The sequence below is a fragment of the Felis catus genome, chromosome D4, assembly GCF_018350175.1.
Source record: "Felis catus isolate Fca126 chromosome D4, F.catus_Fca126_mat1.0, whole genome shotgun sequence".
Classification (NCBI taxonomy): Eukaryota; Metazoa; Chordata; class Mammalia; order Carnivora; family Felidae; genus Felis; species Felis catus.
This window is the reverse complement of record NC_058380.1, coordinates 67,112,208-67,128,025: the sequence shown is the minus strand read 5'-3', so window position 1 is coordinate 67,128,025 and position 15,818 is coordinate 67,112,208. Positions and strand designations below refer to the sequence as shown.

General features: G+C 44.0%; 1 long non-coding RNA gene across 1 annotated transcript; it reads left to right on the top strand.

The window, feature by feature from the left end:
- The first annotated feature begins 1,722 nt into the window (after window positions 1-1,722).
- On the top strand, window positions 1,723-11,868 carry LOC123381658. Its single transcript, XR_006588945.1, has 3 exons — window positions 1,723-1,987; window positions 7,766-7,887; window positions 11,646-11,868. It is a non-coding gene; the product is annotated as an uncharacterized LOC123381658 (long non-coding RNA).
- The last annotated feature ends 3,950 nt before the right edge of the window (window positions 11,869-15,818 follow it).

Below are 15,818 nucleotides of genomic sequence, written 5' to 3'. Positions count from 1 at the left end.
AAACAATTTCTTTAGTAATTTGTATTTGGAGGAAAAAGTACAAGGATTATAGAAAATTGCTATTCATGTAAATTGCTCCCTAAAAATGATTTTCTTTTTTTTCCTCAATTTACTAGTGTTGAGCATTTTTTAACTCAAAATAACCTTGATTTAACAAGTCTGTGTCTTAAACTTACAATTATTTCAATGTGATCATCTGTTGTCAATTTCTTTTGTTAGCTCAATGGCACCCTAACTTGTGCTGATCTTGATTTATAAAGAGGTTCACCATAATGGGGGTCTCTGTAAACCCACAGCAACAGACCATCATAAAGACCCTCAGCGTGGCTGGAGAGACACCATGGATGTCACTTTAGTTGGACTAGAGGAAGTTTTGAGATTGGTTTAAAAAAAAAAAAAAGATAGGTGGGTTTTGCCTTGTCTGTAGAGCCTTGTTACTGTTCTTGTAAAGCCTCAATTTGCAAAACAAGTACGGTTGTTTTTAATTCCTCAAAGAATCGGGTTGCAACCAGAAAGATATCAAGACACTGACCCAGCCATCCAACTACATTATCCTCATCTTCTTTGTATCGGGAGAAGATCTTCAGCTAAGTTGGAAGTCAAAAGATTCCTATTTTCTAGGAGCGCCCAGCTGGCTCACTCAGTACAGCATGCTCTTGATCTGGCAGTGGTGAGTTCAAGCCCCACGCTGGGCATTGAGTTTACATTTAAAAAAAAAAAAATTCTTATGTTCTAGATTTAGACTTGTGTTTCTTTGGAATGTTTCAATAAATCCTCCCACAATGGCTTCAGAATATTTTCTTTCCTGGTGAGTTAAAAAGTTCCCATCGGGCTCGGAATGTCAACTTCCAATCTGGCTAACTTCTGACCACAGAGGCACCTTTTAAAAAATCGTTTCAAATATCTTGTCGGGTTTCAGCTGGACAAACAGTAACTATTCCCGGCAGTACTGACCGATCCCGTGGACACGACAGGGATCCTCAAAAAGGAGGCAAAAGATCCCAGACGCAGAGCTACTTCCCAAGATACCAAAAGAAAGAAAGGAAGGTAGTTACCCTGAGAGCGGGCAACAGTTACTAGAAGCCTAGCTGCACAGGGAGTGCACCCCACCTTTCTGCCTGCCATGTTTTCGAGGCCCCCCATCCCACGGCTGGCAAAGCAACTTCCTGAGGGGACAAAACGAGACACACGAGACGCAGTAGCGGACCCTGACGGAAAGGATCGCGAACCAATGGTTCTTCTGGCCAACCTGAACTTGGAACGGAAGGGACGCAGCGAAATCCTACCTTCCTCCCTCGAGCAGGCACCGCAGACTGAGGGCTGACTGGGGCGAGAATCCTCGGCCTGCGCGGCTTCCGCGGGTTTCCCAGAAGGCCGCAGCTGCGGGTTCCAGAAAGACTGGGGTCTCTCAGCAGGCCTCATCCTAGTCGCCACAAACTGCAGAGGAGGAAAAATAATTTTCCCCCTACCCTTTACAGGGAGTGCTTGGCTGAAGGCCCCTCTTTCCTCGGGGGCACCTTTGTAAATCCCGGAGCTCGAAGCTCGTCTAGGTTAAAGGTTCTCCACCGTGGCCACGTGTTCAGCCTTAAAACAAAATTTAGTTCACCTGAGGCCTCGCGCTGCACCCCCCCCCCCCCCCAGCCCGGGGCAGATTAAGCAGGAGGCGGTCCCACCCCCAAACCCGGTCCGACCTGAATCGGATCCAGTTTCTAAATTGGACCCAATCGGAAGTGAGTCCGGTCCAGGTTTCCAAGTGCACCCCTCTGGTTTCTAAGTGGGACCCGATCCAACCCCAGGCTGGTTCCGTTTCTAAATGGAATCCAGTCCGCTTTTTAAGTCCGACCCAGTCCCAGAGAGCCTCTGCAGACGCAGGCCTGAAAAAGAAGTGCTCCAACACCGAAATCTAGCAAAAGCTGCGTGGCAGGGCCTGCCTGACATGGGCTCAACCACCGCCAGCAGAGGCCTCCAGAAACAGCAGGCTCAAAAGGTACCCAGGCTCGATTGCTCCTTTCTCCTGGAGGCAGAGGTCTCCTTCGGTGTCTTCTTCTGACACCAGGAGTGTTAAAAGATAAACTGAGGCATATTTTTTAAAGTTAAGAGTTTATTTGAGCAAAAACACGATTCCAAGCCCGCCGCACCAAACTGGAAGTGGTTAGCAGCCCTCCACTAATAGGAGCTTGGGAAGGGATATTTTTCTTTAACTTGTTTTATTCCTTATTTTTTTTAAATTTACATCCAAATTAGTATATAGTGCAACAATGATTTCAGGAGTAGATTCCTTAGTGCCCCTTACCCATTTACCATTTAGCCCATCCACCCTCCTGCACCCCCTCCAGTAACCCTGTTTGTTCTCCATATTTATGAGTCTCTTCTGTTTTGTCCTCCTCCCTGTTTTCATATTATTTTTGCTTCCCTTCCCTTATGTTCATCTGTTTTGTCTCAAAGTCCTCATATGAGTGAATTCATAGGATTTTTGTCTTTATCTGACTAATTTTACTTAGCATAATACCCTCCAGTTCCATCCATGTAGTTGCAAATGGTGAGATTTCATTCTTTTTCATTGCCAAGTAATACTTCATTGTATATATATACCACATCTTCTTTATCCATTCATCCATCGATGGCCATTTGGGCTCTTTCCATACTTTGGCTATTGTTGGTAGTGCTGCTATAAACATGGGGTGCAGGTGTCCCTTCAAAACAGCACACCTGTATCCCCTGGATAAATGCCTAGTAGTGCAATTGCTGGGTCGTGGAGTAGTTCTATTTTTAGTTTTTTGAGGAACCTCCATACTGTTTTCCAGAGCGGCTGCACCAGCTTGCATTCCCAGGGAAGAGATTTTTATAGAGAAAAGTAGATGCAAAGTAAGGAAATGATTGACTTAGCTATAGGTTAAGTCTGGTTTGCTGTGTTCGACTGGTTGTCCTTAGCTTCTTGATTTCCTAACTTTGAGGCATTTACAGCCTTAGATTTTGGTTTGCTTAGGGAGGCTGCCCACAGCATTAGAGACATCAGTCTAGTGGTTTCCTTGTTTAATTAGTTTAATACTGCTAGAATGATACACTTAAAGCCCAAAGAGGTAGAATGATTTGCCCGAGGTAACACAGCAAGCCCTGGGTTGCTTGAATCAGAGTTCAAACTCCATGAGAAACATGCCGAAGTGTCACCAACATGATCGCTTCTCACAAGCCGGGAAGCTAGTACAGGACACAGTGACATGCTAGTGAGCTACATAGAATCCAAGTCAGAGGCTGAATTAGATCCAAGAGCAGCTGCCTCCCGTAGGGCTTCATTGGACCACCACTCAACACTTTGCAGGAAGACTTCTGTCCTTTATTCTGACATTGCCTCTACCACCAGCAATGACATCAAAGCTCAACCCTGGCTTATTTTAATGCTCTGGATTTTTTAAATGCCTTCTCCCTGAAAAGAGCTATGGAAAAAGTTCATCATGTACTCTTTGGAAAGTCTCCCTCTGCACCCAGAATAGATGCCTTCATGGTTAGATGTCACTAACAAAGCCTACTATCTCCTAATAAAAGAAAACAATTAGAAGGTCTCTTCAAAATGTTCAGGAAGTAAATGACACATGTTTTGAGAAGAGCATTGGTAAGCAGGAATGGGTCTAGAGGAACTCACCAAACTGAAACAAAGGAATGTTTGGCATGGAATAGGAAAAAAAAAAAAAAAAAAAAAGGAAACTGGACTGAGAGGCTGCCTCAAATATTCGAAGGGCTATCATGTACAAGAAGGGCAAAGTATATTCCAAGTGTCTCCAAGGGACAGAAAAGTAACAACCAAGGCTGCCAGTGATGGGATGGACTGGGAAGAAGGCTACAGGGATTAAGAACACAGGCTTGTAAATCCTTTCTCTGCAACATATACAGCCTGCTTCCCCATCTGTAAAATGGTGGTGGCAAGAATCGTACTCGTAAGGTTGTGAGCATTAAATAAGATAATTAATCTTAGAGACTTCTCACAAAGCCTGACACACAGTAAGTCTTACGTATAGCATCATTTGTTGTCCTTGCTGTGTAGAGGAAGTGAGTTCTTTGTCCCTGGAGGTATTCAAGAAGCAACTTGTGATCAATGAGCCGTGAAGCTGTGTTGGAAAAGAGATTCATGCATTAGACAAAGGATCAGATTAGGTGACCTTAAATTTCCTTCCATTCTTGGCTTTCAAATTCTTTGCTTCAATGAAACTGAGGTTAATGTGAAGTCCCCTATTGGACTACCCTGGCAGGCTCCAGCTTTGGGGTTTTGTTTTTCCATCTTTGTTCTCGCAAATCCTTGGTGTGGAGCAGAATCTGGAGAGTGAGTCTTGAAGTGCACAACCCAGGAAGGAAGGCTTCTTTTGCTTGGTGGCTGCATTCTTGGAATTCCCAAGATTCCAGTCCCTTTCCCTCCTCACATTGTAAACCTTAGGTTCTTGTGGGGAAGACAAAAAGGTCACTTTCCAAACAGCATTTGCTCCCAGGCTCTGATCTGAATAATTCAACTCATCCTCAGTGAGAGCACCGGGCTTTAAGATGATCTCAAGCCCCTTTGACAGGCAATGCTGATTTAGGCTAACAAGAGGTCGTTGTTGGAGCAGGAGAAGGCATCCTCACTTCTTGGTGAGCAGAACCAGGTATGGGAAGATTGAACAAGTCCACTGACTCATCGCAGATGAACCAGGTGCCTTCCCAAATTCCCTTTTTAGCAGGACCAAGCCCTTGAGGAGGAGGAGGCATTTATTGGGGATTGCTACAAATTCGGCTTTACTGCCGCTGCCTTTATAACCACAATATAAAGTAACTCCCACAACACAGTGAAGATAAGCTCTTTAAAGAAAATATAAAAGCATTAGCTTGGCAATTCACCCAAACCTCATCATGCACCATAGACATTTTTGAAGTTTAACAAAGAAAAGCACATCATTAAAGAATACTGCTCTATCACCATTCTTATGCAAATCCTTCCAGATAGTTGGGTGGAAAATTCCATCTAACACGCAGTAAGAAATAAGTGTTGCCGGGTAGAAATTTCAGCTATACTGAGTGCATCTATCACTTGTATAATCCAAACTACTGTATGTGCACTGACTACAGAATTAGTATTGATCCATTCACCATGTAAACATCAAGTACTTTCTATTATTACTTGAAATAGCATGCTATCACAATTTCTATTTCCTCCTTCTATCTTAAATAGAAGTATTGCACATTAGCCCTTTCCTTCATGTACTTTTTTGCACAGCTATCTAACTACAGTCTTCAGTGTGGTGCTGAGTTTCCTGCAGACATCTGCAGTATTAGCATTAAAGCACTTTATTTTCTAGTCATCTCTGATGGAAGACAATACAACTTTCATTTACCCAGAAACCTGTTACCAGAGCTTCTCTTAGAAACAAGCATATTCTCCTCTCTCTCTCTCCCTCTTTCTGTCACACACACACACACACACACACACATCATCATCATCATCATCATCATCATCATCATCCTTTGTTTGCTACTCATCTCCACGCTGAGACGACGACCATCATCAGAATATGCCTCTAGCCCCACCCCCCAATAGGACAGGACCACCAGGTCTCTGGAGCTCTGAGGTAGTGGGAAGATATTTGCCAAGGCTGAGAACGGCATTCAATTTCAGAATGACTTGCTACGGAAGCTCAAGATTTGACTCCAGGTTACATTGTTCAAATGTCTGGATGCATGAAGAAAAATGACTTTGGAAAATCAGTTCTGATGTCTGAAAACATAGCAAGGGGTAAGCCTTCTCTTTTCCCTTTCCTGCATTCCACAGCATAACAGCATGAGGAAATTTGGACTGGGTTCCAGACCCTGAAGGGTCAGTTTTAGCTCAGATAGTTTGGAGCTGCATATGGCATAATTCGTGTTCTCTGGTGCCTGTGGCATTCCCTAGGTACCACAAGCACCCTGACCCAGTGCACAATGCTTCTTGTTACCTTTGCCACGATGCAGATAGTACGCGCTGCATGTGACTTAATAGTTTTCCAGTGTCTTCAGAGCCCAGCAGCAGCCCGAGTCAGAACACATACAATTTCACTTCTGTCAATGGGAATCTATACCTTGCAACCTTCACCTGCCACAGAGCCAACTTTCATGAAGGCGTGGAATACCCCTTTAGCCCAATCCACCTCGTACGGCACTGTTCTCATTTACCAACATGGGAAACCTGCAAGTTTTCATCTGAAGCCAACAAAAGCTGTGGCTTCGTTTAATGGAGAGAAAATATCCCGAACCAGCTGAGCACTATTTAGCCACCATCCTCATGTCCAAACTCCTTTCAACCAATCTAAAAAATAATAATAATTAACTAATTAATTGAAATTCTTCTTAATAAATGGCAGCTTCGTTGCCAAACTCGGCTGATGTAAACTCAAGCAGATGAAATTGTGAAATTGGATAGTGTGCGTTAAATATTCAAAGAGAGCGTGAGGACGTTACGAAGGAACCGTGCACCACTTCTCCCTCTCATAAATCTCCATCTTTATTTCTTGACACCAACAATTCAGTCTCTTGAACGCTCCACCGTGTTCAGAGCAACAAAGTTTTATTCGCTCCCCTGTGAAGTGCTCCTTCCAGAAGTAGAGCCCGATTTAAGATATGCACATACACACTCTCTTTCTTATGTATAATCATTTGAAGTGAACTGCAGGGGGCGCCTGGGTGGCGCAGTCGGTTAAGCGTCCGACTTCAGCCAGGTCACGATCTCGCGGTCCGGGAGTTCGAGCCCCGCGTCGGGCTCTGGGCTGATGGCTCAGAGCCTGGAGCCTGTTTCCGATTCTGTGTCTCCCTCTCTCTCTGCCCCTCCCCCGTTCATGCTCTGTCTCTCTCTGTCCCAAAAATAAATAAACGTTGAAAAAAAAAAAAAAATTAAAAAAAAAAAAAAAAAAAAAAAAATGAAGTGAACTGCAGAACCTCAACATAGTCCATCAGGTTGCTCCAACGATAATCATGTTAACGTTTGGGGAAAATAAAACTGATTAATTAATTAACTGATTTATTAAAATAAAAGCAGTTTCATAGCAGCCACAGACGGTTGCCTCTCCATCTTCCCTTCCTTGTTAGCAATGCCCTCTCTAATTTTGAGCAGGTAACCGCCACTCAAGAGAAGGTGAGCCTCTCCCTATTTCAGGGTAAAATTGTGAACTGGCAGCAGCCGATTGAACTAATCCCCTTCTCTTGGCAGTGACTGGTCCAGGAGCAGACATGTGCCTCAACTCTGACAAACAAGACATGAGGGAATCAGGCTGGGCCTTCATGAGAAGGTTCCCTCACTCTTAGAAAGAGGTTTGACGGAGAGTCTACCGGCAAGAAAAACACTTTGCAATGTTGGATCTGCGCATGACTCCTGAACCCCAACAGTCATATTATGCAAGAGGCAAAAAGTCTCGATCCTTGTTGACCTGCTGAATTAAGCAACCCCAAAGCAGCCCTATCTTGGATTTCTTGTTTTAAAAAAAGATACAATAGTCTTCACCCAACCTGATCAGAGGGGGATTTCAAGACCCCCAGGGGATGCATGAAACCATGGATAGTTCCAAACCTTGTACATACTATGCTTTTTCCTTTACATACATACATGTGATAAAGTTTAATTCATCAATTAGGCACAGTCAGAGATTAACAACAATAACTAATAATAAAATAGAATAATTATAACAAGATAGTATAATAAGAGCTATGTAAATGTGGTCTCTCTCTCTCTCTCTCTCTCTCACTGCACTCACCCTTCTTCTTGTGATGATGTGAGATGATAAAATGCCTACGTAATGAGATGGAGTGAGTTGAAGGACCTGGTGGATGTTTGGCTATTGGCCTTCTAAGGAGTGTACATCAGAAGGAGGATTGTCTGTTCCCAGACTGCGGCTGACAGTGAGTAGCTGAAAATGAGGAAAGCAAAACTGGGGCGGGGGTGGGGCACTACTGTAATTACTTTCCTCGTGGTGAGGGTTCCCATTACCATAGTCAAAAGCATCATTTCTGCTACAGGTCATTATCAGTCATTATAGATTGGTATGTTGAGAAACGACCCTCCGCTCACTTCCTCTCTTGCTGTACCCTTGCCCCAGATAACTTCTCAGTTGAGATGGGAACATTTATATGCTTGAGCAGATGTTGGTTAACGTTGCTCTAAAAAAATAAAATAAGAGATACTAATGAATCTTACCACTGAGTACCTTCACCAAAGAAAAAAAAATTCATGATGACCTATTAACCAAAATCTGCCCTGTACACAGCCACGAGCATCTGGCTAGGGTGCTTCAAGATGGCCTCATTATGAAGGGGTGAAGGAATGATTACAGTATAAAAAAGATACCTTCTTGGAAAGCCCTGAAGCTTCATGGCTTTTAGAAAATAAAGGCCTCACCCTACAGTTGCATTTTCCAAGATTGCTGTGGCACAGAGACCGCTGCTTTCTTCACAGAGAAGCTCACACAGAAGGACGACAGGTTGGAGAGGGGCTGAGGCCGCTCTTCACCCTCTCGATGTGCACACCGTGACAGCCCCTGAGTCAATTCCACTGAATTGCCGGGACACCCTGGAGTAGTTTCAGAAATGATGATCTAAACCAATGATGAGAGGTGATCCGTGTTTTGAGTAATGGAATTTTTTAAGCAAGAAAAAGACGTGAAGTCCTAAAAGTTTAAACAAACAAACAAAAATGCTTTAGTTTGCAGGAAAACTTGTGAATCGATGATGAAGAGCTCTATCAACACAGGAGAAACGGCCACAGCAAGGCCAGTGAAAGATCCCTCCTCACCTCTAGGTCAGGATTCAACAGTAAGCCTCCAGACTAGGATCACCTTGAGATATCTGCAGGATGACATTAGGGAACTGTGGTCTACACAGGAATTACAGTGTGCCTCAGTGTCAAAAAGGTGGGGTTATACCATAAACAACATTAAAAGACTGAAGTAAAGACAGCTTGGGAGAAAATATTTGCAGCACATGTAACAGACAAAGCTTAAATATTCATAATCTATGGAATTTACAAGTCAATTTAAATTTTTAAAAAGACAACTCAATGTAAAAAATGAGGAAAGAGCATGGGCAATTTATAGAAAAAATACAGGTGACCAATAAGTATATGAAAAGATTCTCAGTTACACTGCTAATGAGGGAAATGCAAAATGAAACAATACAACACCACTCTGAGCCTTATGTTTGCAAAAATTTAAAAGACATAATATCCAGGGTTGCAAATAAAGTAGAGAAATGGGCACTCTCACACATCTGATGGAAGTGTGAATTGAAACACAGTTTTGGAGGACAATTTGGCAATGTCTATCAAACTTAAAATGCAATTCCATTTTAGGATTCTGCCCTACAGATATATTTGCACATGGCTATAAAGATATAGCTACAAGGATACTCACTGCAACATTGTTTGTAATTGCAAACACACAGGAAACAATGTAAATGTCCATCAATAAGGACCAGATTAAATATGTTCTGGCATAGGCATAGAATAGAATAGTGAGCAAGTATTAGAAACAAGGAGGTAGATATTTATGTGTTATTATAGAAGCATCTGAAATGTAAAGAAAATGAATAAAGAAAAGCACATGTTCTAAAAAAATGTTTAAATAAAAGATACTGTATATTTATCCTCTTTTTAATATACCTAGTATGATGCCAAGAATATAGTAAATACCCGATATACATTGGAAGTATAAATGGCTTATAATTATTTGCTAGAGGAATGAATGGCTGATAAATAAATAAATGATGAATGTATGTGTAAACATGAACAATTTGAAAAGATACCCAAGGTTAGCTGAGTATAATGGGAGGGAGAATCACTTTTCACTTGATACCTTTTTATAGATTGTTCTAAAATTTTTTACAGTTGCTATTTTCACACTAACAGAAATAGAAAAGTTAAAGATCCATCTCTATTTTTTTTAAGATATTAATATCTTAAACAATACTGAAAGATAAAGGAAAGACATTAGGAAAATATTTACAACATATATAACAAAATTAGCTCCACAGAACATAAAGAGCACTTACCAATTAATAAGATAGAGATAAACAACAGGAAAAATAAATAAATAGCCAAGTGCTATGTGGCCAACATGGGTAATTATCTACCTGTAATCTATTCTTTCTTACAAATAGAACCACATTAGAGGATGGAGCCATCGATGTGTTTATAACCCAAAAGGGAAAGTACAAACAACCAAAAATCACGTGAAAAAATATTCAATCTCATATAATCAGAGAAATACAAATTAAAACTAAGTAAAATACTTGGGTTTTGCTCATAACGTAGGCCAAAAACAAGAAAAAGATTTCTATTATCCAGTGTCATCAAGGACTTGGAGAAAGGCATTCTCCATCAACGTCAATGGGAGTGTAAATTGGTACAATAATTTGGCCAGTAATTTGATATATCCATCAAATTTAAAATATGCTATCTTCAACCTAGAAATTCCACTTCTAGGCATCTGTCCCGCAGAAACCCTTACACAATTACTGGAAGATATATGTGCAAGAATGTTCACTAGAGGCTTGTTCATTAGCAACAACCTGGAAATGCTTTTATGTATCCATCAGTAGAGCTCCGAACAAGAACATGAGTCAAGATCTCTGCCTGACAGTCTATATTCAGTGGGCGGCAGAGGAGACAGACCGATAAACAAGGAAATAGTCAAGATACATTCCAATTACATATGTACTACAAGGAAATGAAACAAGGTGATGTGATAGAGCATCGTTGGGGGTGCAGGAGTGGGCAGAGCAGAAGTAAGACTATGGTACATGGAGCCATTAGGGGATGTCTCCCCTGGAGGGTGACACTGAGTTAAGATCAGAATAATGACAAAGAACTAGCCCGGCAGATGTGAGGCCCCAAAACACTGTATGAGGGAGACAAAGGATGACAAATAAGGAGGAGAAAGGGATAAAATAGGACTAGAGAGGAGAGTTTGGGAAGCCACTGGGGTTCTAAGCAAGGAGAGACATGACCAGGTTTACCATTTAAAAAAAAACACTCTGGTGGCTGGGTGAAGAATGAATTACAGCAAATACCAATGAGAGGATGGCCAACAGTTAGGAGTCCCTGGCAAGATGTACTGGTGACTTAGAACAGGTTGCTGGCAGGGGACAGTGTGAGAAGTGTCCAGATATGGGCATACTTTGGAGGTAGAGCCAACAGGATTTGCTAGTGGATTGGCCTTGGGGTCTGACAGTAAAGAAGGAATTGAGGATGTCACCAAGTCTTGGGGCCTGAACAACTGGGTGGGCTGGTGGTATTATTTACTAAGATGAGAAAGCCCAGGGGGAGAAAGTTTAGTGGAGAAAGTCCAGAGTCCATTTTGGAACTGTTAAGCTTGAATGTCCTATGAGACAGGCAAGTAGAGATAAAGTGGGAAATTAACATATATATTTGCAAATGCACAGAGAAAAATCTGGGAGGTTATCCACCTAACTGATAAAGGGATTCTCTCCAGGAAGTGCAATTGGGGGAGGGGAGATGAAGAGGAAAGAAGCTACTTCTACATTTGACTTTATATACATTAATAAGGTTTGAAATCGTTACAATGAATATGTATTACCTTTGAAATTTACATAAATGAATATAAATAAAAGAAGACTAACTGAGTGATTTTCAAATTTTTCCGCAGAGCTTTTTCTTCAAACAAAATCTTATCCAGAATGCTTTTCCCACTGTCATCATTCAGGCCTCAGCTCAAATATCACCTCTGAGAGGCCACCCTTAACACAGGATCTAAAGGAGTTCCACTGCTCCCTTCCCCCAAGTCACTGTCACATACCATGTTTTATTGTGTTCACGTCACTTACAGCCCAAAACTGACTTGTCTATTTGTTTACTTGTCTTACCTCCTGGAATATAATGGCAAGAACAGGGATGTTGTATGTCTTGTTCTCCACGTAGCTCTGGAATCTGGAACAGTGAGTTGCATGTAGGAGGCACTCATCCCTGCACTGGGCACAGTGGACCCAGAGACAAGCAGACCAGGAGCCTGTTCTACAGGAGCTGCATGTGGAAGATAAGCCAGGCCAGAGTCAATTCCAAAAGAGTCCCTGGCATTCTAGTGGCTCTCACAGGAATGTGGTCAAGACCAACTGGACGCCTGGTTCTTTTTCAAGCCTTCCTGATTGTCCTGAGGCCACACAGTCAAGATTAAATAAAGACTGGCTGTCTTTGTGCATGCACTCAGTTGCTGTCTTTATGAGATATGGATGATGGCACCACCCCGCCTCCAAGAAAGGGAAATGCCATCTGTCTATCTTGCTTGGGCTCAATGCCACTTCAAGCAAAGGTTAGCAAGCATCCCTAGGCATTGTCTTCTGTCCCTTCTGAGTAGCTCTTGACTCAGATTGCACTGCTCCCCAGCCTCCACCTGGGCCAGGGGCTCGCCTATGCACCTGCTGTCTGCCTTGGTGTAGGGCCAGTATCTCTCAGCAAGAGTCTAGCACAGAACCAAGAGCAGTCACCCAGTAACCCTACCTAAAGATAAAGCCTTGCCACTCTCAGAACCTTGCCACAGGTCAGAATCATCTGCCTTAAGCCCACTGTCTCCCTTGACTACTAGATGTGGCTCTGGATGGGCTGAGGGTGGAACGCAGGGTAGGCACAGGCTCAGAGATAAAGCCTGAGAGACCAGAGCATTTGAGAAGGATTCTTGCAGTCTTCACCGTGGTGATTCTCAGGAAGGAGAGGGCTGGAGGAACACTGCTGGCCCCCTTCCCCAATACCCAGCACACGGTGCTCAGGGGCCACCTGCTGGCAGCTGGGGGCATGTGTGACTCTGGGGATAGGGCTGCTTAGACCCAGGGCTCCTGCAGGGACACACACACACAGAGGCACCCCGGTACATGGTGTGCACACATACACCCACACAAAAGCAAACATCCCACAGGCCCAAGTACATATGCCCAAGTACACAGAGGGCCATGCATACATATACATGCACATGCAGACGTGAACCCAAGCATGCAAGCACACGGACATAACAGAATTACATGTCGCTCATAAGCGTGCACCTGCACACCCCCATGGGCACACAAATTCATGCACACAAGTGCATATACATTAAAGCCCGGCCCCTGACTGAGCCCCACCCTCCCCCATGGCCCTTTTTGCACCTCCCTTCCTCCCAGCCACCACCTAGGGAAAGACAGAAGCCTACATGGTTTCTGCCCTCTGGTCTCCTGCTCTTAGAGGGTAGGCAGTGCTCATTCCATGGCTCAGTTATCAGGGGCCCCTCAGAGGGCCTCAGCCCCACCTCAGCATAGGATTTACCTGCCAGCACACAGCTGTCCTCATGTGTGATCTGTGTGTGGACAGCAAGTACATGGTGACAGAGGTGTGCCTCAACAGCATGAGAACAAAAACTCAAGGGCCCTAGTGGACAGTAATGTCGATATGGAGTGCTGCCCACTAAGTCCCACGACGAGGTAGGGTCACCGCTGCACAGGGATCTAGAAAGGTGAGAGGTCTTTCTCTTGAATTCTCTGAGAAGGTGAAGCTATAGGCAGGCACCTCCGAGGGTTTGTTCAAGGGCTGGGAGAGCCTCAGAAACCCAAGTTCAAGGATGAGAAGGGCAACAAATATTCACTGAATGCCTGCTATCTGCTGTGTGCAGGCACCATTTCCCATGCAGGCTATCTCACTCCACTCCTACGTCTCCATGAGGCAAAGAGTGTCAAGAGTCATCACAACCCCCGGAACAAGGCATCACCAAGTCCCATTCTTTCCCTTCTTAAATATCCCTCAGATTGTTCCAGTGATGCACCTCCAAGTCCTAGCTTTTGTCTGGGCCAGTGGTGCAGCCTCCTACCTGGACCCCTTATCTACTCTTGTCCCATCCAGTCTGCCCTCCATAATTCAAACAGACCAATTTTTGTAACACAAGGCTTTAAGTCTCTTACTGGCCTCAATGACTTCTTGCTCTCAGGACCAACACCAATATCCGAATCTCTGCTTTGCACCCTCACCTACCTCTTGCCTCTCATTCCTGCCATTCCACACTGGTCATTTTCATCCTCTCAAATGCCCCCTGCTTCCTCCCATCTCAGGGACTTTGCACATGTTCTTTCTTCTACTCCCCTATTCCCATCCCCTCACCTGAGAAAAATCCTCCTTCCTCTGTCTCCTCACACACTGATTCCTCCTGATGCCTCCCTTTCCCCCTGTTACATTTCCTCCCTGTTAAATACTCCAAAACACTTGCAATGACCTCTTTGTGCTGTTAGGTGGTTTCCTCTGTCTGCTCTGTCCCCTAGGCTCTGAGCTCTGCAAAGGTAGAGAGATTGTCTCTTGCTCATTCTTGTATGCCCAAGTTCCCAGAAACTGCATAAGCTAGAGATGATATTCAGACCAGGTCCCTCTGCCTCCAAATGGCATCCCCTAACTCAGCAAGAGTCTCTGTCTCCCAGAGGGAACAAAGTTGGCAGGGCAATGCTGAGAAGAAAGACTAGTCTTTTCAGGATCCCAGGACCCTTGACATTATAGGTTAGTCCCTGGTTCCAGTGATCCAAGCCAGTCTATCCTTCCATCAGCCTTGGTGGTCAGCAGGCCAGACTGTGCATTTGTTTCTACCTTGGCATGTCTGTACTATTACCTTTCTTGAGAAAATAATAACTCTCTGGTTGGCAACAGTCAGTGCTTACCAGCAGTCTCTGGTTGGTGGATAAATGAAAATAAACCCACTAACTAAAGACAAAGACCAACAGATACGCACATCATCTCGGGAAGGCAGGGGAAGCATTTTAATTGTGGTACCAAGGGCATACATATTAAAGAAAGCATCGGCCAAGTAAAAATGTTAAACTTCTGCACATCTTTTAAGATATTCACCACCCAGAGACAAATCAGGCCCTCGGAGCTCCTGAGGGCTTGTGGTCAGAGAACTCTTGAGGTAGACAAGCCTTCCTTCATTAGAGCAGATACACAACCTGTGGAGCCCCTTCTAAAACTATTAAGAATTTCAAGACAGTGATAGCAGAACATTAGCCAGGCTCAGGTCCTCTCCGTATGACTACAAGGGAGGCACATCCAGGAAGCTGGTCCTGCTCCTTCACTCTGGAAAGCTGGGTAAGCCAGAACTACCCCCACGCAATTCAGTGCTAGAAACATCCATTCACTAAACACCTCACCTGTGCCCTGTTCTTGCCTTCATGAAGCTCAGAGCCTAACAATGGAAAAGCAGCCCGTGCATATCCGAAAAAAACAACTCAGTGTATCTTTACTCCCCTGCAGGCTTGCGAGGAGGATGGGCTCCCTTCCAGATCCCAGAATCTCAGGGGTGAACAATGACCTGTTAAAGTGCAAATGTGCCCTGGAGACCATCTCATGCACAGTGCCCTGTAAATTACCTCACTCACTCTGCAAAAGGCTGGGGGGTGGGGGGAGGCAGGCAGAGTTCGAGAAAATCGGGCTGAAGACAGCTAGCCCAGTGCTGCAAGGAAATGACGGTCTTTAGAGAGCCAGATGTCCCCTTGAGGTCCTTTGCAGTTCCATGACAGTAAAGTACACTCCTTTAACAGGAATTTTGGCTGATGCAATACCACCTTCCTTAAAATCACCCAAAAAGATTGTGCCTCTCTGGGCCAGCTGGGGTGGGAAGTTGGAGGGCTTCATCTCCCGGAACCCTGGCTGCAGTGGTTTTGCCAAAGAAGGGACAGGGAAAAGATCAAGGCAAACTTCAACTCCCCGCATGCAATAAAAACCATAGCCACCATTTGTTGTCCGCTACACCAAAGCAAGCCTGTGTCGTGAGATTTCATAGTTAACCTTCACACGAGTTTCCTGTGGTATGTGTTATCCCTGT